This window comes from Parasteatoda tepidariorum, chromosome 3 (genome assembly GCF_982258835.1).
Source record: "Parasteatoda tepidariorum strain Cologne lab strain chromosome 3, Ptep-v5.0, whole genome shotgun sequence".
Taxonomy (NCBI): Eukaryota; Metazoa; Arthropoda; class Arachnida; order Araneae; family Theridiidae; genus Parasteatoda; species Parasteatoda tepidariorum.
The window spans coordinates 12,682,590-12,707,992 of record NC_141757.1 but is presented as its reverse complement, the minus strand read 5'-3'; the positions used below and the strand labels follow the sequence as shown (position 1 = coordinate 12,707,992).

Here is a 25,403-nt window from a genome sequence, read left to right as displayed (position 1 = left end):
CTCTATCCAAACAAACTCACTTGCATTTTGTTCCAAATAATCCATTTTTAAATGCAAATAACAGTTATTGATTTAGAGAAATAAAAAAAAAATTTTCCAAACAAATCATACAACTTTCCACTATAATTATTACACAATTTAAAACAAATGTTAAATGTTCGTTCAAAAAATGTCAAGAAACTAGTGAAATATCGAAATATAACCTTGACTTGGCGGATTTTCAAAATAAATGAGTTCGGTATGTATTTTAATCTGATTTTTAAACAAAATTAATATTTGTGACCGAAAAAAACAAGACTGTAAAACAGTAAATAAACACATTTCGATTGCTTTTCTATTATTTGGTTTACGAAAAATTAAAAAAATTTCCTTGTAACTAAATGAGTATTACTTTAATAGAAATCTAGTAGTTTTTTCATTTTTCCCCCCAGCCAATCACGCGTTTCATATTTTTCTTTTTTTTTTTCGGAAAATAAACAGTAAACTATTTAGAGGTCATCAACGTTTGATAGTAACCACCTTAACAAAGGACTTAAGAATTGATTTAGTATTACGTCACTCTTGTTTTTTCCCACATTTAACACTTTTTTTTAATATTTGAAAGGAAATATTTTATTGCTTCTAGAAACTTCCTCACTAATTTCTGCGGAAACGACAGTTTATCTTATATTTGTCACTATTTTTCTTCCAAACCATCCAGGATTTCCACTGCCAAGTGGAAAAACCAAACTTTATTGTGTTTCTCAACGGAAGTTGATATGTTGTATTTAGCACTTAAAGTGAAAAATACTTTTCTTTTAAATTTGATCCCCTTAGTACAGTGTTTCCCAAACTTATGACTTTTGTGTACCCTTTCTAAATTTTTCGTAACGCTGTGTACCACTAATAAAAAAAATCAATGTAATTTTTACTATAAAAAATTGCACAAAAGTTAAAAATCACAACTGGCGGTTGATACCACTAATTCTTAACTGTTGACTCTGCAAAAAATAGCCAATAGAAAAATACGTAATCGTAAATTTTCATGGCTAGCTTTATTTTTAAATAAAATATTTTGAAATTTTCGTTTGGTGCAAGATATTTCGCGTAAGAACGCGTAACCCCGCTAAACTGTTCCCGTACCCCTGGGGGTATGCGTACCACACTTTGGCAAACACTGCCTTAGAAGATAGAATTTAAAGACTATTTTTTGTGAAGTGAATTATTATTGCACTTGGATAAAAATAATAAATAAATTTCTTAACAATGAAAAAAAAAGAAGCCATATTGTATAGTATTTTAATTTTATTTTATAATCGCCGCTAAGCAGCCGAGCCATTCTTCTTTTGATTAACGGCCCAGGCCTGCGAAGCCTTTTTTTGTAGCCCGCGAATTATAATATATTAGTTGTCATTTTTCTGCGGACAATTTTCGTAAAAAATCTATATGGGTTTAAAATACTCCTCTTTCTTTTTTTTTAAAAAAAAAAAAAAAAAAAAAAAAAACCTAATTTCTTCGTTTCTGTGAAATTCTGTGAATACCAACGGTGCAAAAAAAATTTTTTCTCAAGTTTTGCACCCAAGAAAATATTTATTCAAATACAAAAATAATCGTGTAATAATAAACGTTGCTCTTTTTTATTTATTTATTTTTTTTTTTATTTTGTGAATATAATTTTGCATGTTATGTATCAGAAATTTTCTCGAAGAAATTCTCCGATTTAACTTTTTGAAACCACTCATTTTGGACGAAATTATTTACATTTGTAAATTTTGTAGCCAGAATTTTTTAATATGCAATTAAATATTTTTAAAAATCTACTTCTTATTTTAATTTGTAATTCATTACTTTTACAGCTTGATAAAATTCCGACAGTAATATTTAACTTGCTGATGAAGAAATTATACCTTTTTATTATTTTTCCATCTTTTTAATATATATAATATATATAAAAATTTTTTTAAAAAAAATTTAAATATTTTTTCAATATTTTTTTTCGATTTTGATTTTAATAATTAATTTAATTTCTTCTCTATTCATTAATCTTTTTGTTTCTGCGTTTCTTCGCATTCTTAACTTATTTTATAGGTTCTATGTACTTGCAGCTTATGCTCAGTAAATAAAACTTATTATTATTTTTCCGTAATTTTCTGTGGTTAAATCTCTTTTCCTTTATTCTTTTTTGTCTTTATTATACATATATATACATATATAGCACGATTTTAACAAATATGTTCCAGGTTGCAGTGCTCATAGAAAAAATTTCTCCCACTCATAAGAGTTAGTATGGTTATAAAACCATACAAACGCAATTAAGTTTATTGAGATTTTAATCGGTTATCTCCAAATTTAGGGGCCAAGGTTACTTTCTGTGAACTTGTTTTTATTGGTGTTAGTAAGGCGCCCCCTGGAGCGACCTGATGATTCCATAACCCCCTCTTCTTTCTTCTAACATATTGAATGAGGATTTTATAGAAGGGGCATCCACTTCCGATAGAGGAAGTATAAGATTGACCTTGAACCTGGTGATTTTTTTTGTTGCGGCTTTTGTTATTTCCTCCTCACAGTGAAACTGACCCTGAACTGCAGGATCTGAACGCGGATTCTTCTTTTATTTGTAAACTGGGTCAATTTTTGAACGGCTGTCACATGTTTAGACAAAGTTTCAGAAAAATTTAATATTTAATTTAAGGATGACCTTTAAGATGGTAGGAGGAAAAAAATAAGTCGAATTTCCATATAAGGACAACATGAATTGGATTTTAATGAGTATAGTGTTATGTATACAATTGTTATGTATACAATATTATTAGCACTGACAAAGAGTATTTTTTGTACTTTCAGTTAAAACGGATTAATGCTAACCGGGATCTGTCCAGACATTTTGTGAATGGTCCTGTTTTTGTGAAATTGTGAAAAAACTATTCATAATTTGTGAATATAAAATAAGCGTTAAGTCACATTCTTTCAACCAGGATCCTGCTTTTGTGAATTTGTGCAAATAGGGTCCTGTTATTTGGAGGTATTTAGCCTATACTGCTCAACACAGAATATTCATTTCGAACGAATAATGGAAACAAAATCACTCACATTTTTAATAATTTCAATTGACATATTTTAAATAGCACAACTTAGTTATGTATCACTTTTAATGTGCTACGCAATAAGTAAATTTACACAATTCTTAAATTTATAATATTTCATTTAAAAAATTGCCAGGAAATCATTTTTATTTACATAATATTCGATTAATTAATTTTATGAATAAATATAAATTGATCAATTATTTATTCACAAAAAAAATTATGATTTAATATTAATCAGAATGTGCACACGATGTTTGCAAAAGTTGAAATATTTTCCTAGTAATACATTTTACAAAAATATATAATACACACAGGTGTAACTAATCGCGATCATTAACGATAACAATGCATATCGAATACGATAACTATTATAATTACTATATTTGATAACTACAATTATACCGTGATCAGTGTCCACAAAATAACATATTAAAAAGAGAGTATCTTAAATATTATAAAAAACAATAATTATTTTATACTATAATATGAGTGTTAATATTAACACTAGGTTTACGGGAAGCGTCATTTTGACGCATTTCGAATTTTATAAGGAAAATTACCGAACCCGTTTGTATTTTTATTTGATCTCTTGTAATGACTTTTATCCATTGATCGAGGTAAATATATATTGAAGTTTATTTTCTTCAAAAGCATTGAAGTATTGAAATTCTCTTTGTGGTATACCTATCTCTACGGATATACGTCAATTTCACGCGATCGTAATTTAGACAAAATTTTGAGTAAACACGCAAACATCACATCAATAATAAATAGGAATGTACCGGTAATACTTCGATCCGTTATCCGATATCGTTATCTCAAATGAAACGAGCTATAAACAACTGTTGCCGATAAGCAATAATAGAAAAAACAGACGCAGAATGTCAATTGATGTCAATATTTCATAAATATTTATCTCATATTTTCATTTTTTTTCTTACAGTAAATAAATACATTGCTTTCTAACTGCAGAGATGCCAATAAAATTTTGCAAATATAAAGTGGTGAATTATATAAGCTTACGAACTATTTAGAAATAGTGGTGGATAAAAATCTACTCAATTGAATTTATTAAACCAAGAATCACAATTAATAAACTACCACTTTAAAATATACATTTCCTGTCCGGAGCAAGTTGGCATCTCTGTAAGTGCTGTTATATGTATTCGTTCATGCGTCAAATTGACGCATGTTCGTAGAGATAAGTAGGGGAGAGTGGGGTCAATTGTAACATTTTTTACTTAACTATTTTTAACTAACAGAAAATCCAATATATTATCAGTATTAATTGACAGACGAGTAAAGTAGACTATTCTCTACTAGAAAAAAAAAATAAATACCTTATTTTAAATGTTATTATATTAGTAATTAAGAATTTTCGACAGTCGTGCACTTGTTACAATTGTCCCCACTTACGGGGTCAATTGTAACAGTTCATAAATTCAACTAAAACATAGTTAATTATACATATTATCATAGTTGTGATATATTTTTTTATTGATCAAAATAGTAGTGATATTTTAGGAGTAAAAATAATAATGAGCAGAGACCTAAAGGGTTCAACTTTTAACTTTAAGGGGTTAAAAATTTTAATTTATGCTGTGAAAGGTGACAAATAAAATAATGCACATGCAACATAATATAAATGATATAGGAAACTATTGGTGGTTCTTAAAGAGTTAAGTAATTGTTTGTAAGCATAAGATTATTTATTTTCAGCTGTTACAATCGTCCCTTTACTTATTGTTACAATTGTCCCAAAGACGCCATTTCAGCTTCATTTGTTAAAAACAATGCTAGTTAATTAACTAAACTAATCTTTTTTTTCTGAAATGTTAATTAAGGTGTCCACTTACATATTCGGTTAATAATTTTTATTGATTTAAACAAAATTACTTTGTTACAATATAATATTCTAATGCCAAAAAAATTACTTACGTAGCGTGAAAATATCTTTTGTGATGTAACTCTTTCAAAAGTACCTAGAAATGGTTGCCAGCAGGGGTGTACATGTAGATTTATTAAATACACCTTGTGCGCCACCTAAGAACCAAATCTAAAACCCGACACTCGAAATTTTTGCTTTGTTACAATCGTACCCTGTTACAATTGACCCCACTCTCCCCTACTATATATATATAAGAAACGTCCGTAAATCTAGCGTTAAATGAATTTATATAACTTATATTTTATTTGAACGACAATACATTTACCTAGATTTATATATTGTGAGCTCCAACGTTTGTACTATATAAAATATTTACCAAATTCGAGTTGTTTCAGTTTGCTTAGTTTAATTCGGGAAACATCATATCCTGCAAGATGAGTTTAACTTGTTTATTGACTTGCTACAAGTTTTAAATTATGTTTGAAGAAGCGACGTCAGTTTTGAGAAATTCTCAGAATCGTTTTCATTCTGAATTATACTACTTCCTGGTAAATATAACGTTTGATCTTAAACGGAGGGTTTAAGTGGCTGTCTTTTTATGGGTGAGGTTTTTCAAAAATCAAATATGACTGAGCAGCTAAAATAACCGTAGCTTGTCCTTTTTGCTCAATATAATTTCATTATTCGTTCGTAAAATTTTAAGCACTTTGTTTATTGAAAAAGAGTTAGTACCTTTATCTCTTTCAGGCATATTATTCTTGTGTATAAGCTAACAAATTGCGACCATCGGGTAGGACATTTAAAGGTTTAAAAAACGACAGAAAATTGAACAACAATTATTAATTTTAAATTTTTTTATCTCTTTATTGTTATTCCTAACGTTATTGCTTTTAATGCAAGAGCAGACCTTCTGATTGTTGATGGCATACAAGCTGATCAATAAACAATGTGTGATGGACATAGGCTTTCATCTATTTTATTTATTTATTTTTTACGAAAATATTTACCTCAATCTTCGCAACCTATTACTTAACATCAACCGCACTTTCAGCCACTCTCTTAGAGTCCATGGCCATGTTATTAGACGCACTATAAGATTCTATGCAAAATCTAAATTATCGGGTGATACCATACAGCTTTATTGTTTTTACGCGGTTTGCACTTGTTTACGTTCGTGTATCAATTGGTTAAATTAGACGATATATAATATAAATTCGAAGATTGGATAAATTAGAGGATATATTATACAGGGTTATTCATAATTAAATGTAAATAATTAATGCATTGTAATGTAAATAATAATTAAATAATTAACGCAATTCATAATTAATGCATTGCTTGTAAACGCCATTTTTCTTTACTACGACTGGCTTCAGTGGTACATGTTACTGCCATCTACCGGCAACTGCTTAAATTAAAACTTGAATACTTTCGGAATAATGTTCTTTTTTGCCATATTTGTCTTCGTTTTTTTATTATAACTAAGGCCCGGATTTTGATGACATTTGCATTTTTTTGCATTTTTGGACATTTTTTGTCCTTTAGAGCATATTTTGAGATTTACAGTGCATTTTCTTTAAATTTTGGGGCGTATTTTGCATTTTGAAGCATTTTTTTAAATTTTTTGTTAATTTTTTCTAATTTTTATTATTTTTTATAATTTTTTATTATTACCCTGACTTCCAAACAATGAAGGAAATCTCTAGGATATTAAAAGGTGAAGCAACATCTTTTCACATTGAAGACGAATTGTCAGTAAGTGTGACCGTCCTTTTCAAGTACGCACCAATAACATCAGTAGACGTTGAAAGAAGCTACTCCTGGTATAAAAATTTACTTTCAGACAAGAGACGCTCGTTTACATTTCAAAATATTAAAAAAACAATTAATAATCCACTGTAATTCTGATATTTAGTAATATTATGAGATGGAAGTTGTTATATTCATTTAAGTTTCTATACAAAGTGAAAATGTTTTGGAGTCAACATATTTTCCTTTTTTTGTTATTTTAGGATATAAAACATATTTTTCAAACTTTAATAAGCGTAGAACAAGTATTGCATTGCTTTATATTTTTTGAAACGACTCATAATAATTTTAAAGAGTAAAACATTGTTTTAGTTCAACATTTTTACTTCTATTTAAGTCATGTCATAAGGCATTTTTAGCGCAATTTTCGCATTTTAAGGGCATTTATTGCCGTTTGTAAGGGCATATTTTGCACTTTTTAAGGGCATTAATTGAGATTTTTTAGGTCATCAAAATCCGGGCTCTAATTATAACGCTTCGAAACCCAGGAAGGAATTATGAATAACCCTGTATAAATATAGAATATTTATTATATCAGGTATTATATTAGTATATTATAATAATTAGACCCAATTATTGACTCCTGGTGGCTGAGTGGTAGCACTTCGCGCTCCCGTGCCACAGGTTCTGGGTTCCATCCTCGGGCTGGGCAAGGTTGACTTAGCCTTTCATCCCTTCAGTGGGTCGATAAATGAGTACCAAGCATGCTTGGGAACTAATCACAGGGGTTTTCGCGTTCGACTGACCACCTAACCGGTTAGCAGACCGCTAACATCTGCTCCTGCTCCACAGAGTTCAAGGCCAAGAAAAATGAGATGGGCACTGTAGGCCTTGGCCCTCCATGGGCTGTCGAGCCACTAAGTTTAGTTAGTATAGTACTCCAAATTATTAGACTCACAGTAGTTTTTTGATAATGACATGTTTTGCACGAGTTTATAGGCAACAATTTTATATTTAAACATACATGTAATGGGTTTTTATTCAGGAGATTTTTTTACATATTTATTATTTGTATTTATTTTTAACGTATTGCATTACAATGTTAACCCATTGATACAGGAACATAAACAAGTTCAAACAGGTTTCAGTCTCGTAAAATCAATAAAGCTGTATTGTATCACCTGATAATTAAGATTTTACATAGAATGTTAGGGTACGTCTAATAATTTGAGCAGAGACTGTACGTATTCGTTATTAAAAATATAATAAATGAACTTTCTACGTCCAAATTGAGTATAACAACAAAGTATAAAGAACTAAAAAAAAAATTTTTTTTATAAAAAAGAAGCCTTTTTTACATTTATATAGTTTTCAAATTTTTGAAAGAAGTGGCTCCTGCTTGGACTATTTCGGATCGTTTTCTTATTTTAATAAAAATTGAATACAATTCACATGTTAGACTATTGTAACACTTTGTACAAGAATTTACGAATGAAATGACACTGTGAATTAACAAAATATTTTTTTTTTTTAATATTTAAACAGTAAATAAAATTAGGTTTGAAAATCATGAGAAAAATTTGACGATAAACTATTTACTGAACAAATTACGGCCTACAAAAATGCCAGAATAACCAATGGCAACCTTTTTCAAGTTTCCCAAAGCTATTACAGTATCTTCAGATATCGTAAAAACTATTTTTTTAAGCCCGTAAATACTCACATGTACTGTTTTATTTGTTCAGAACAAAGATTAATAGCTTTTTGTGTTGGACCAAAGCATGTTGTAATTCGTTAACTGTTATGTGTTTGGCTAATTTTTATCATTGAGTCAGGAAAAAAAAATATTAGTTTGTGAAAGTTGACTTCTTTTGATCTTCAAGAAAGTTCAGGCAAATATTTATATTATTACTTGGAGGTTGGGTAACAAAATGAAAAAAAAAAAAAAAAACAATATTATATAGATATTTCCATTAAAATTTTTTCATCAAATATAGACGCTTAGATTAATTTTAAATTCTGCGAGGTTTTTAAGGATTTAAATTAGCATAATTTATAGTTTGCAATAAATAATAAAAAAAGGGGGTGCACATTCCATTTAAATTTTTATCTGTAGCTTTTCGACATAAAAATAAATTGCCACGGGAAAATAGTATCGTTTCTCATGTGTTGTTACAACAATTACACGCCAAATGCTCTACTGCGCATGATCCTTACCAGGAATTTTCCATGTTGAAATCTATCTTAACACTTCTTTCAAGCAAAACGACTGACATTTTCAGATCGTTGGTCAGAGCCAAAAATAATCCTTGGTACCGTTTGCCCATCCATTTCAGCATTCTTGGATTTGCGTGATGGAATGTCGAAGGAAATAATAGCATTTTTTTAATTGTTTTTTGACTAAATTTAGTTTTTTTATTTTTTATTTTTCTCCTGTTAATTAAAAATCGTAGAGCAAGTCTTCTTTGATCATGTCCAGTTCTTCAATCACATAACTCGGATCAAGTCTAGTTCTTATGTCACAAAACTCTGATCAAATCTAGTTCTTCAACGGATCAAGTCTAGTTCTTCAATCACATAACTCGGATCAAGTCTAGTTCTTATGTCACATAACTCGGATCAAACCTAGTTCTTTAATCTCATAACTGAATGGTCAATCCATGTTCTTCATTATCCTAACCATTCGATTTATCTATAGGGTTCAAAATCGAACTTATGACTCGTCAGCAAGTTAAGTTCTTTAATCTCATATCTTGAATCTTATATTTCATATTTTGACTCGAGTACTTCAATGCCCTTTATATAATGAATCATATCTAATTAGTTATCATATAACTCAAATGAAATAAAATTCTTTACTCACATAACTAGGATCAAGTGCTGTTTTTTTAATCTCATTAAGCCTAATTCTTCAACCCCATGATCAATTCCAGTTCTTTAATCTCATAACTTGGATCAAGTCAAGATCTTCAGTCTTCTAAATTGGATCGAGTCAGATTATTTGATTTTATATTTTGAATCAGTGTCTTCAATCTTATAATTCATATGAAGCCAGGTATATAAAGCCAGGTTCTTTAATCACACAACTAAGATAAAGTCCGACTTTTTAATCTCAAAGTTCGATTCCTGTTCTTCCATCTTATCAAGTCAAATTCTTCTCTCTTTTAACTCGAATGAAGTCAAGTTTTTAAATTATATATCTCATATCAATCCAGTTTTTTTATTCAATCCAGTTCTTTCCACATGGTCAAATTAAATTTAAAAAAAAATCAAAATGATGAAAGATTTTGACATGTATTCATATTTTGGAAATTAATTGTTATAATATTAACGATTTACCCAAAGTTATTGAAATTAACCGTCGTTGAACAGCTGATCCAATTTTTGGGTTTACGACTACTAATGTTCAACTACGTAGCCTTGAAATTTTCAACCCAATCCAGAAAACAAAGGAACTCCTGGATCAAGTATTGGGAGAAATTTGCCTTCGTGGAGGGCTTTTTGATGAAACTAACCCTCATTTGCGTTACATGGAGGGGAAGACCACGAGAACCTCCCGCAGTTAGTCTGGCGGCAAGGGGACTCTAACCCATGATTCGTCTGCCAATGAGGATATTTCACACCAGCACTGTGATCGATGCAAGGTGGGTGAGAAAATTCGTATCGACCAGCCATCGCTGGGATTCGAACCCGGTTCACCTCATTGGAAGGCGAACGCTCTATCCCCTGAGCCATCGCAATATTGAAATTAAAATAAAAAACATTTATAAAATTTCATTAGCTAGTTATGCATATTTTTTTCAATAAGTCGTCGATTGCAAGGTGGGGGTGGCATATTACTTATTCAAGGCCCACATTTGCAGCTGAGCCGCGGATTTCAAACACCTAGCGTAGAAGATTCCAGTTTGCTTACTGGTCATGACGCAAAAAATTATGCCTAACCATTTTACTGACTTTTAATTAGTAGTTTATGAATTCCTTAATAAAAAAAGAACCCTTTATATATCTGTTAGAAAGTTTTTATTAGTAAATACGGCATTGTTTCTATTTTATTGCTGTCGACCTGTCAAATTACTTTTTATTTCCTCGTCTGAAACCTCTCTTTTCAAAGCAAGGCTACGGGGCACAGACTTCTACGAAATAAGAGGAAGTATAGAAGGTTAAGTCTGCCATTTAAACCGTGAGGTCCACTTCCGTACGATCCTCGTCTCTTGTGTTTGTTTCTTTATTTAAATAAGCGACCTGACGGCCATTTCCATTCCTTTTGGAATCAAAGTTTGATGGTAAACAAAGCGACCTCATCATTTTCAAACAGCTCTGTGACCACTTAACCGAATGCCCGAACCGGTCCCAGGTGATAATCGTCTGCTCCATCTTAGTTGCCAACCTTCAAATGATAAATAAAACATTTAAAAAGGAAACCAAACAAAATTACGCCCATCTTCCATTATTGACACATTGGCCTTGCTGAGCGTTTATAATTTTTTTTCTTTTTCTTCAGATTGCTCACTTCTTTTCTAAGTCTATAATCATGCATCTACCTTTCCCGATGAATCAGTCTTTTTGTAAGCTTTTTTTTTTTTTTTAATGGAACTTTTTTTAGAGTGTCAACTATACATGCCTGATTGAATTTTGAGAGGAAAAAAAAATATTTTGGAGGAAAAAGAAAACTAAAATTAAGGAAAATCACAATAAGAATTCTTTAGTTTTAATTTAATCACAGCGTTTCTAAAGTTAGTTTTTTAGGTGAAATATTTCTTATTTAAAGCAATTAAAGTTTAATAACAATAAATGTAAACAACAAAACTGTGATTATCTTCGTTTAAATGGAAATAATGAAGGAACAATTTTTTTTTAATAACTACGTTTTTCAAGCGTGGAAAAAAGGGAGAAAATAATTCAATTCTAAAAAATCACATCTAAAAATTCTAAAAAGTCGCATCTAAAAAAAAAAAAAAAAAAAGGTGGGAGACATCTTTTTTTTTTTTTTTTGAGAGAGAGAGAGAGACATGGATTTAAGGTCGCGATCGACATTGTAAAACTAATGCACCCTTCGATTTGCGTTTTAGGTGCAACAAAAACAGACTATCTTCTACAATTTAGTTCTTTTAAAAAAATGTTTTTTTTTTCTTTTTTAATTTTATTTATAGCTGGTCGGAAAGGAGGCTAAATTTCAATCAACGATGTTTTTCAAAGCTTGTTCGCCAAGTATAGTACCTTACATTTGAGGCAAAGTTATAAGTTAAAAATAAATATATAATCTTGACATAAAGAATTATTTGTGCTTAAAAGCGGTTAAATAGCGTAAATATTTAAAATAATAATAAAAAAAAATTTTAAAAATCGCCAATTTGGCGAGATTTTTCCATACAAATAAATATTATTGGAATCAATGAATAATTCATATTTTTTTTCGCAAATTTTTGTGAGCTTAGATAATGCAACATTGAAATAACTTTTTTTTAAATTTTATTTTTATAACCGTCGTTGAACAGCTGACCCAATTTTATGGGTTTACGACTACTAATGTTCAACTCCGTTGCCTTGTAATTTTGAACCCAAAGTGCTTGTAATTTTGAAGCGCTTTTTGATGGAGCTAACCCGCATTTGCGTTACATGGAGAGGAAGACCACGGTCAGCCTGATGGCAAGGGGACTCTAACTCATGATCCGTTTACCACTGAGTTTATTTCACGTCAGCATTGTGGTCGGTGCAAGCTGGATGCGGAATTCGTATCGACTGGGACTCCAACCCAGTTCGCCTCATTGGTAGGCGAACGCTGTATCCCCTGAGCCATTGCGGCTCTGAAGTAACATTTGAAGTAGTTACAAATTAGTTCACAAAAAGTTTTTCATTTTCAGAAAATTGACCTTTTGCATCATTTTCATTATTATCATAGATGGAGCTGGTTAACGATGAACACAAATTGATCTAACAGTTATGAATAACTTATTATTCCATGAATAACTTACATAAACAGCATGTAACATTCATGAATAACTTGTTGTAGTTCATTTACGTCGCACTATAGCTGTACAATGGGCTATTGGCGACGGTCTGGGAAGCATCCCGGAGGCCCGAAGACATGCCATCACAATTTTGATCCTCTGCAGAGGGGATGGCACCCCCACTTCGGTAGCCCGACAACCTGCATGTGAAGTCGAGCACTTTACGATAGAACAGTTTAACGAGGACCAATACCGCACACCCTCGGTCCCTACGTAGACTGATCCAAGTGGTCACCCACCCCGCACACTGACCGCAGCCAGTGATGCTTGACTTCTGTGATCTGCTGGGAACCGTGTCTTAACGATCAGTTCACTGCGGGATTTCTTCATTTTGCAGTTAATTGTATTTTTTATTATTTATTTTATTAACGATTAAAACATTTATTAAATTATGAGGTATATAAATTTTTGAATAATTTTTTTCAACCTTATAATTTTGAATAACAAAATCCAAAGTTTGAGTGGTATCTTCGGAATTAACGATAGGACCAACATGAATAACTTACATAAACAGCATATTATTAGCTAAATTGTTTCGCATGATGACAGAGTCTACGAAACACAGCCTTAACGATAAACTGCATTTGAAGATAAATTCTGCTTGGTGCATTCAGGAAATGATTAAAAAATTGTACTTTTTTAAAATTCAACGCAGAACTCCATTTTAAATTTGAGTATCGCGCTATTTAGAAAATAATCGGAATTTAGATTTCTTTTTGCGATAACATCACGATAAATTCTGCTTGTAGACCTTGCAGTGGATGGAAATCGATTACAACTTTATATTGTCATCCAGCACTGAGTTTTAGAAGCTAATCTTAAAGTAGTTGAAGTTTTGATCAACGATACATTTTATTTTATTGTATAATTTTAAATTAATGTATTTTGATTTTTTATTATCTTTATTGAATTTTGCAGAGGAAGCTCATTAGCATATTAAATTTATGAAAAACATTGTCCATTGTTAAGTAACACATACTTTTGACGCGACATGCCAGTTGTGAAAGATTGTTCTTTCGACAAATTGTGTCTAACTATTCTTTTTGCATTGTTATTGAGTAAATATAAACTCATTCGGTTAGCTGTAATCTATTTCGTAAAATGTATGGTTAAGTAATGTTTATCAATTACTATTTTTTCTTCCTTCCCCGTCATCTGATTTAATTCATTTGAAAAATAAAGCTAAATAAATAATTTCAGGGGTCTGTTCAGACATTTTGTGAAAGATCCTGTTTTTGTAAGATCGTGAAAAAATTACTCGTAATTTGTGAATATAAAATAAATGCTAAGTCTCATTCTTTCAACCAGGGTTCCTGATTTTGTGAATTTGTGCAAATAGGATCCTGTTATTGCAAAAAAACTTTTTCAAGGAGTTTTTAAATTGTAAATAGACACAAGATTATGCTCAACACTGTAAAATTATAAATAAAAGAAAATTAAATTTTCAAAAATAAACAGCAATTGCTGTTACTTAATTAAAGATGCAACATGCAAATATTTGGTATTTAGCCTATACTGCCGAACGCAGAATAGTCATTTCGGACGAATAAAGGAAGAAGCGTCTGCAGAAGACAAAACTTAGTTCGTTTACATTTGTCTTTCTCCCCCCCCCCCGGGAAGGGTTTATTCGATTAACAGAACAATAATGAAGATAAACAAATTTGTGAAGGGTCCGTTTTTAAGTAGAAATATTTTGTGAAGGGTCCGTTTTTAAGTTAAAATATTTTGTGAAGGGTCCGTTTTTATGAAAAGACATTTTGTGAAGGGTCCGATTTTTTAAAACTTTACTAATAAGAATTTCACGCTGCGGATTTAAATGTTTTCAGTTAACATATATTTGGTTTTAATGGCAATAAAAATCGATGCTTTAATTAAAGACTTTAGTACTAGTAAAAGGAGTTAAATTATTAATTAGGTGGCCCAGGGCTCGAAAAACCGCCCGTCCTCGGCGGTCAAAAATTTCCCGCGGACAACGAATTTCTCGAATCAGACGTCCGCGCGGACGGCCATTTTCCCGTTAATGTTCGTGATACACTTTCAATTTTTGTTATTTTACAAGAGTCTAGCTCCTCACTTCTAAAATGACCCTCTAATCTAGAAATCCCGTACAGCAACATACTGCGCGTGGTGGATTGATGTTTTTTCTGTCTGGGAGTAATGCAGCAGTTGAAAGGGACTTTTCAGCAATGAGCTTACAAAAAAACACATTACGTAAGCGTTAAACGCAATTATGAACATCCACCTGAATGGAAAACCCCTTTCAGATTTCTGTGCAGAAACCTCTGTAAATCATAGGCTTGATTGTGGAAATGGCAAACGTCATATTTGATTCATTTCAAAAACGCAGTACCCTCGGATAAATTGACATTCCAGATAACTTGACCTTTGTCATTTAAATTATTTCATAAAAGAAATACTAGGTTTTACTATTAGTAACCTAGTATTTCCTTTATTACTGCATAATGTAATCCTGGTAGCTACTAATTCATTGTGTAATTTATATAAATGTTTGTAATAAATAAGAAAAAATAATATTTTTATTTATTTAGAGGCGACGGGTTAGTTTCAAAGGAGGACGGGTACATTGTTGGACAAGCCGTCCTCGGGGACGGGTAAAATTTCTGAGTTTTTTCGAGCCCTGAGGTGGCTCCACTCCCTGATCGCTGCATTTCCCATCACCTCAAAACTGCTCTCGCAGTCTTTTTTCAGAATCCTAATTCGAGATCCTAATATGAGCACAGAGAGCAGCGGTGGTTCAGAAGATAGATCGTTTATCTTCCAAAGAAGTCGCCGAGGCTCGAATACGACGGCTGATCGACACGAATTCAGTTTCGTGATCGCACCGACTACGGTATCGACGTAAAATATCTTCCAGTAATAGACGGATCATGGATTCGACTCTTCTTGCCGTCGGGCTAACCGTGAGTGATTTTCGTGGTTTTTTTCTTCACTTAACGGAAATTCGGATTTTCTTACCATCAAATAGTCCTTCAGTGAGGCTATTTTGTCCCGATACTTGATCCAGGAGTTCCTATATCTTCTGAGTCGGATTGAAAATTACAAATCTACATTTATGGACCTAAACTCAAATATGAGTCGGCTGTTTCAAAGCCGGCTAACTTATTTTTTACTTATTATATACTTATTATATACTTATTATATACTTTATTATATACGTATTTTTTTAAATATTTAAAAACTAAGTAAAACATGACCATATAAATTGTTGACCGGGCTTACATATTTTCTAAAATTTATTAATAATATAAAGAATATAATTAATGTTATTTATTCATTTATTCAATTATTTATTTAACCAGGCGAATTTTTTGGCAGTAGCAAAGCTGAGAAACTTTGAAAATATCTAAACTTTTCAATATTTTATTTTAAATTTTTAAAAAGAATTTTATTTTTTAGACGATTCGAAAATATGAATAGTTTATTTTTTTAAATATAATTTTTTTTTCCATTTAAGTATTTTATTTTAATTCTTTCTTAACGATATTTTGTATTTTACCCAAAATCCAGGTATTTTTTCTTGATAATTTTTCAAATAGTGTCCTAAATACACGCATGTCCATAAATTAAGGATAATTCCAGCTCTTGCAAATAAAGGTTCAGAAACAAAACAAACCTGTATTATTCATAAAATCAATATATTGAACAAAAGTTATAAATAAAAGAACGGTGTATGTGTTTATATCCATTTATAAAAACTACAATTTTTGCTCCCTTTGAGCAATTATAAAAAAAAATATCTCCTTTACGAAAACTTAATATTTCATGGTTGGTATATTGGTTAATAGATTATATTAAAAGTCCGTGTAAAGCTTAGGCATGCATAGTAACAATTTATCGAGTTGATCTTATGAAGATTACTCTACTCAGAGTTGCAAGTTCACTACTAATGGTTAACTCACAATGGTTAATTCACAAGAATGAACATTTTATTTTATTTTTGATTATTTAAATTTATTCGTATTGATTTCGTGTAAGTGATATGTTAGATTCAACTAAAGCCAAGATTAAGGAAAATAAGCTAAATTTCATTGCATTGAGTTAAAAATGTCGTCAAATTCAATCTTTTGTTTTAACTTAGATTAAAGGTCACGTGATTTATTTTTCCAGAAGATGAACGATTAATAATGGTTGGAGTTCAAGATTTTTTTTCTATCGTGCTCACCGTGCATTTTTCTATATATATCTTTGCGATTTCTCGAGTTTACTATGTGAAACATAGATATGGAAGGATTATAAGACTCCACGCAGCAAAGCAAATCAAGAATCGAAAACTATAGCGGATGCGTTTTCAACAACAACAACAACAAAATTTCTGTAAGAAATTTTTTTTTAAAATTTTTTTACTTTTTAAAAATAAAAAAGAACTTTTAAAAGTAGCTCAATCTGGCAACACTGGTTCTTAATGGTTTTTAAAAAAATGAATAAATAAAACAAAATAAAAAGAATAATAAATAAATAAATAAAATATCTTAAATAAATTAACTGATTTCTGTCATATCTATTTTAAGTTTATCATGAATTTGTTTTCTGCAATGATCCTAGGTTGAAGGATGTATATTGTATGTAATTGGAGTAAATCATCTTTCTTTTTTATGACCTTACATTCATTCTTTTTATTTTATATGTAAACAGTCATTTTGTCACTTCTTTATTAAGGAAATCAAATCTCAATTTATTCAATATTTCATAGGATTCTCATTTGCTTTTTTTTCTTTTCCACAAAATTGCTTTTTTTTCCTTTCTCCTTTTCGAATTTTGTTTTTCGTCCTCATCATTATTCATTTCATTTTTTTATTATTATTTTCTTTAAAATTGGAAATAGCTTGCGCTGTAAAACGTGTTTTGGCCTGATTTAAAATCTGATAGTTAACATAATTTTCTTTAAAATTAGAAATGTCTTGCTTTGCAAAACGTGTTTTGCTGATAGTCAACATAATTTTCTTTAAAATTAGAAATGGCTTACGTTGTAACACGTGTTTTGGTCTGATTTAAAATCTGATAGTCAACATAATTGCCCATTTATGTAATGTAGGATCAATAAGTTTACAGAAAATAATTATTCTTGTATAAAAAAGCAACGTTTTTAAACCTTATTGTTTGAGATTATTTGAAAATTTTATGAAACCATGCATTTAGTTCATTTGAAACCATACATTTATGAAACCATACATTTAACCATACATTAATATATCGCACTATATTATTAAAAGATATTTGTTACCCAATTGTTCCCTGCTTTCCCATTGGACAAAAAAACCCACATGATATCTGATTTTTAATGTACTGAAGAACTCCTGACATCTTTGACTGTTGTCAGCATAAATTTAATAAAACTCATAACACTATTTACTCTAAAATTATTTATCTATTCCTTATTCAATCGTATTCACCAGTAATATTTATTTATCATCCCTTTTTAATATTATTCCTTAACAGTATTATGTTCTTGATTTTGATCATTATTCAAAATTAAAAGCGTAAAACTAAAGGTGTTGCTTTTTTATTTATAGATATAATTTTATAATAAATTAATTTCATACATAATAATTAATTTTATTACATAATAATTAATTTCGTATTTTATGATAAAGATATTTAGTTACTGCTTTACTATTATTAAACGGTAAGTAAGATACGTTTTCTTTTATCATAAATTTCATAATTATATATATAAGTGGTTATACATTTATAATAAATTACATTTTATAAAACAACATATACACAATAACTATTTAGAATAATAAAGCAACTTTAGGAATTAACTGTTTGCACTATTGCTAAAATTCTCTTTATCAAAAAATATTTAACTAGTTTTTATGGAAACCAAAAAATAAAAAAGTGGATTAAAATTTAAATTTGTGTATAACGTTGCCTGGTAAAATTGTTATTTTTAAATTTAGTCTCAAACGATGCGAAAATTGAATCTATGCTAAATACAATAAAAAATTTATAGAGTTTTAAAATTTTTTTTAAAAATTGTTTTCCTAAAATATTTTAGAAACAAATATTTTAGATTCTTCCAATAAATATTTTAGAATTCAAATTAAATATTGCAGTGTTTTTATGATATCGTGATTTTCAATCGTGAATTTTTTAGATTTTTAAAAACAAGCATTTTGGATTCTAAGTAATGTTTTGAAATGTGTATGTTTTATATTTCCGAAAAGAAATCTCAAGTATTTAAATATATATTATTTGCGTTTCCCATAAATCTGAAGTCTGTTTAAAAACGCGTGAATAAAACGTAAAAAGACGTTAGTGTAGCGTAGCATCTTCTACAAATTCCCAGGGGTGAATATCCTATCTTATGAACAAGATGGTTCAGATCTACTATTGTATTGCATACCTTTATTCCTTCACACAATAAAAAGGAAGTAAAAATCATCCACCTAAATCATTTTTAGTGGTTTCTATCAATGGACTTAACTCTGTAATATCTTCGGAAATCTGATTATGAAAAGATACATCATCATTCTTAGAGATTTCTTTTTCTTTCTCCCTTAAGTTTAAAAGGGCAACAAAAATCACAAAAACCAGTGATATTTCAAGGAATGCAATTTTCTTTTCGAAGTATTTTCTTGATCTAAGGTTTTCATGTACCACTACTGAACTCATATTCTTCTGACCTTTTCTTTGTCTGCCTAATGTTTTTTTTTCTTCCTATAAAAATAAAAAAACAGTTAAAAACAAAATTTTAAGAAAGAAATAATAACAAAAATGAATTTCGAAAAATAACCTGAAAATCAATGTTTGATCAAAAATTGTTAAATCACTATGAAGTGAATAAATTGTAAATTAGAAAACCTATTTTGAATTGCAAATTAGAAAACGATTATGAATTGTAAATTAGAAAAAGATTTTGAAACGTAAATTAGAAAACGATTTTGAAACGTAAATTAGAAAAAGATTTTGAAAATCTTTTATTTATAAAATCGTTTTCTATTTTAAAAAAAAAATCCTAATACCATTGCTGTCAGCTTTTTCATTTCAGCTGAAACGTTTCCTCAGTGGTGCTAAATTATGTCATTTAGTATTTTTCTGAGTTTCATGAATTTTATTCGGACTGATTTTGTTCACCTGATATAAATAATAATAAAAAAAAATGTTCAAAAAGATCTCTCTAAATTAAAATAATTATTGCTAATTTTTATTTCGCAAACTAAACTAACTCAATGACTTGACGACCAGGAAGGGTCGTGGCAAAGCCCATCCCAGTATTCTTGACCTTTTGCTCTAACTGGATGTTCCGCTTGGGTGGTCAGCCGAACAAGAATAGTATTTAGTCCCCTAGCATGTTTGGTACTTATTTTATCGACAAACTGGAAGTCGGACAAAGCTGATTCCTCTAGTTTTTACTTTCCTATCACATATTTTAAAAAAATGATTTGAAAAATTAGGATCTGAAACCTAGTATTTTGCGTTAAAACCAAGTTTTTAAAAGTAGTTCCTAACAATTTTAAGGGATAAATTAAACATTCTTTTTTATCATTTCAACAAAGGATAAAATAAATATACCTTTGGAGAGTCATTTTAGTTTTTTAACAGTTCAACAAAGAAAAAATAAGTGTTCTTTATTGCTAATGAATTGATTAAATTAATTGTATTTGTGAATGAATGATTAATAACGATTTAATGAATGATTAATAATGAATTAATTTTATTTTTAATTCATTTTTCGCTCTGCAATAAAAAATAAAATAATTGTTTTTCGTTCTTTTTTTTTAACGTTTTAACAAAAGGAGTAATATCACTCATGTTCCATTCCGTAAATAGTTTCTTCTTGTGTCCATTTTTAAAATAGTAACTTACATTTTACTTCTGCGTCGTAAATTTTTCTAAGAACTGTATTCAAAATTAAATGTAACTCTAGTGATCAAATATATAATGACGTAATTGAATTGGATATCAACTAGTGACATCATCGTAGGTAAATCTTGACATTTGTCAATTCGGAAGCCTATCAGGTAAAAATGAATATTCTTTTTAGTAGTACTCTTCTTATTACTTTTACAAACGGATGTGACGCTTTTAAGGACATTCACGTTAAACATTTAATAAAAACCTCTATTTTTGTTTTTGAAGTAGTGTTTTAAACACCTATTGAAATATAATTTGCTGAATGAATTACGAACAAATTTTATTTCGTTTCTACAATAATATATTTATTCCATTTAAAATTTATTGATAGATAATAGCTTCAGATATTTTTTTAGACGGAATGAGATGTCAAAACTTTTTTAATTAAAACTGCAAATGTGCTATTTTTCCATAAATTACCAAAAAAAAAAAGAAAAGAAATTGCTCTGTATCGCATTTTATTAAAAAATTCTTCGAAAAAAATTTGCTAAATCATTTATGGCATGAAGGCTGATTTTTTTGCCTTGACAACCAGGCTCTTTTAGCGAAAGTGACCTACGACTAATTATTTATAACAAAATGAGAATTGTTCATTTTCAAACAAATTCCTGAACAACAAGACAGTCTTTGAAAATCCTATCTATTGTCATCAAAAATATAAATATTGTAATAAAATTTACTGAACTAATTATTAAAATAAATTTCTATTCATATATTGCTATGAAAAACAAAAAGCGTCAAAAACTGTTTTCGGTGAAATGACCTACCATTATTTGCTCATAACGAAATGCAGAATGACCATTTTAGAATAAAATCTCAGCCTACCGGCGATTGTTCGGAAGTCATTTGTTCGAAAAGAGACTAAAAACAAAGAAGAAAAAATGAATCAGCGGAAGCCAGCTTCACCCTTCCTTTATATTCTAAATTGTCTCGTGGGTTTGTTTGCTAAACCTTCCCCGCAACTCGTTTTCTCGTCCATTCAGTTTTTAATTCGAGGCCACGGAAAAAATCGAAGCAGCTCGCTGGAGCAGAAACCAAAATAGTCCTGTTTTTCAGAACAACGGGAAAAGATACGTTCTTGTGTTGATTATAGAGTAATGGTTGAGTTGCATTTGACGAACTGAACTGAACGAACTGGTAACTCGATTTGGAATCTTTATTAGACGATAGCGGCGAATTGAGTTGTTCACCATTGGTTTTATTGATCTTCAAAATTGTATTTGTGAATAATTGTTTGGTTATTGTGATGGTTATATGCTTCACGGATAACTTGAAAATGGTAATCATTTCACTTTTTTTTCCAACTGCTTTATCTGAAATGTAAACACTTGAATTAAATTTTGTTCTTAATTTTTCTAAATTTCTTTCAAATAATATTTTAATTGGACAAACTGAACGAACTGGAAACTACGATAGCGGCGAATTGAGTTGTTTACCATTGGTTTTATTGATCTTCAAAATTGTATTTGTGAATAATTGTTCTGTGATGGTTATATGCTTCACGGATAACTTAAAAATGGTAATCATTTCACGTTTTTTTTAACTGCTTTATCTGCAATGTAAACACTTGAATTAAATTTTGTTCTTAATTTTTCTAAATTTCTTTCAAATAATATTTTAATTGGACAAACTGAACGAACTGAAAACTCTATTTGGAATCTTTATTAGACGATAGCGGCGAATTGAGTTGTTCGCCATTGGTTGTATTGATCTTCAAAATTGTATTTGTGAATAATTGTTCTGTGATGATTACATGCTTCACGGATAACTTGAAAATGGTAATCATTTCACTTTTTTTTAACTGCTTTATCTGAAATGCAAACACTTGAATTAAATTTTGTTCTTAATTTTTCTAAATTTCTTTCAAATAATATTTTAATTGGACAAACTGAACGAACTGGAAACTACGATAGCGGCGAATTGAGTTGTTTACCATTGGTTTTATTGATCTTCAAAATTGTATTTGTGAATAATTGTTCTGTGATGGTTATATGCTTCACGGATAACTTAAAAATGGTAATCATTTCACGTTTTTTTTAACTGCTTTATCTGCAATGTAAACACTTGAATTAAATTTTGTTCTTAATTTTTCTAAATTTCTTTCAAATAATATTTTAATTGGACAAACTGAACGAACTGAAAACTCTATTTGGAATCTTTATTAGACGATAGCGGCGAATTGAGTTGTTCGCCATTGGTTGTATTGATCTTCAAAATTGTATTTGTGAATAATTGTTCTGTGATGATTACATGCTTCACGGATAACTTGAAAATGGTAATCATTTCACTTTTTTTTAACTGCTTTATCTGAAATGCAAACACTTGAATTAAATTTTGTTCTTAATTTTTCTAAATTTCTTTCAAATAATATTTTAACTGGACAAACTGAACGAACTGGAAACTCTTGTTGGAATCTTTATTTGACGATAGCGACAAATTGAGTTGTTTACCATTGGTTGTATTGATCTTCAAAATTGTATTTGTGAATAATTGTTCTGTGATGGTTATGTGCTTCACGGATAACTTGAAAATGGTAATCATTTCACTTTTTTTTAACTGATTTATCTAAAAAGTAAACATGAATTAAATTTTGTTTTAATTTTTCTAAATTTATATTAAATAATATTTTAATTGGACAAACTGAACGAACTGGAAACTCTATTTGGAATTTTTATTTGACGATAGCGACAAATTGAGTTGTTTACCATTAGTTTTATCGATCTTCAAAATTGTATTTGTGAATAATTATTCTGTGATGGTTACATGCTTCACGGATAACTTGAAAATGGTAATCATTTCACTTTTTTTTAACTGATTTATCTAAAAAGTAAACATGAATTAAATTTTGTTTTAATTTTTCTAAATTTATATTAAATAATATTTTAATTGGACAAACTGAACGAACTGGAAACTCTATTTGGAATTTTTATTTGACGATAGCGACAAATTGAGTTGTTTACCATTAGTTTTATCGATCTTCAAAATTGTATTTGTGAATAATTATTCTGTGATGGTTACATGCTTCACGGATAACTTGAAAATGGTAATCATTTCACTTTTTTTTAACTGATTTATCTAAAAAGTAAACATGAATTAAATTTTGTTTTAATTTTTCTAAATGTATATTAAATAATATTTTAATTGGACAAACTGAACGAACTGGAAACTCTATTTGGAATTTTTATTTGACGATAGCGACAAATTGAGTTGTTTACCATTAGTTTTATCGATCTTCAAAATTGTATTTGTGAATAATTATTCTGTGATGGTTACATGCTTCACGGATAACTTGAAAATGGTAATCATTTCACTTTTTTTTAACTGATTTATCTAAAAAGTAAACACTTGAATTTTGTTTTTAATTCTTCTAAATGGATTTCAATTAATATTTTAATTTGATATCAAAAATATTTTGGTTTTTAAATAAAAGAAAAATATTGTTCAAGGGGCTTTATTTTTAATACCCTGCTGGTGGAGGAATGTGTACTCCTATGATAAAATTAGTACCCCTAGGAAAAAAGATTTAAATTTCGCCAGCGAAAATCATTGCATTTTTATACACTTCAACTATTAATCGGTAAATGCTTTCATGACAATTGGATTTCAATTGACATTTTGATTGTATTCCAAACTTATTTGCAATTTTCGTTCATTTGTTTTAAGAAAAACTATAAATTCTATTTGCGTAGCATTTCTATTTGCTTAGGAAAAACATTCAAATTTCGCCTGTAGAATAAATCGCGATATTAAATGATGGTTAAAAAAATGCATTTAATAATAGAGAAACATTGGTATTTAATAACGGTAGAAAATTTGTAAGTCATTCAAATGTTTACTTCATATTAAATTGTATCATTTCAAATGACACAATACAAAATATGAACGAAATGTGTCAAACAGGTCTTGAAAAATAAAGTATAAAAAATCAATTATTTGAAATTTTATAACTCAAAAACCATTCAACCCATTTCGATCAAATGTTTTATTTTGCATATTAAAATTACATTCATTTATTTTGAAACTTACGTTGATTTATTTTTATTGAATTGGAAGGTAAAAATTTACTTACATTCCAATTCAAATTTTTATAAAATAAAAAAAATAAAGAAGAGTTACATAATTATTGAAAGCTATTTTTTTACATATAGTTATTTCTGTATGAACGAATTTCAAAGTTGCGTACAAGAATTTTTCGATTCACTTTAAAAGTTTTCGGATTAATTTTCATATCCTGCCTATGTACGCGTTTCAAAACGTCACAAAATACTCTTCCTTCTTCAGCATTCATATATATATTGAAATCAGCGTCAAGACAGTCATTATACGTTAATAATAAAAAGAATATAAAAGTACTTTAAATTATTATTATGTAAATACATTAAAAATGCCTGCTAGTGAAAGTAGAAAGAAAAACAGCAGTGGTTGCCATAGTAACGCACGCAATGACGACGCATGCGCACTGTTTACTATTACTCTTGAAAACAGTTGAAAAGTGTGTGGACGCCATCAAATCCAAACCAAGACCCATTTTGCCAATGGGCAAAAAAAAAAAAAAAAAAAAAAATTCCTAGGCTAAATATGATCGCCAGCCTCACAGCATTGAACAGAAGAATCAGATCGTTGTTAATTTTTATTAACAAACGTTTGTTAAAAATTACTTTGAAATTTTTTTTATCATGAATCTGAGCCCGTTGAAGCCCATTTTCTCTCTTTAAAAAAATAAATAAATAAATAAAATAAAAATAAATAGTAAGTTTAAAAAATTCATTTGTCTCCTTGGCGATTGTGGTTTGCGTGGCAGGTCACGATACTGTA

General features: G+C 29.4%; 1 protein-coding gene across 5 annotated transcripts in view; it reads left to right on the top strand.

The window, feature by feature from the left end:
• Positions 1-25,403, top strand: part of LOC107447362 (sodium-dependent transporter bedraggled) — a 115,121-nt gene that overhangs the window by 36,961 nt on the left and 52,757 nt on the right. Inside the window, exon 1 of one of the 5 annotated variants that reach the window (XM_087158826.1) lies at positions 21,630-21,867. The exons of 3 other annotated variants lie outside the window; for them this stretch is intronic. The gene's annotated coding sequence lies outside the window, so the exon portion shown is untranslated. Of the gene's footprint in view, positions 1-21,629; positions 21,868-23,782; positions 23,887-25,403 lie in introns of those variants that run through there. One more of the 5 variants, XM_087158827.1, reaches the window with a different exon arrangement.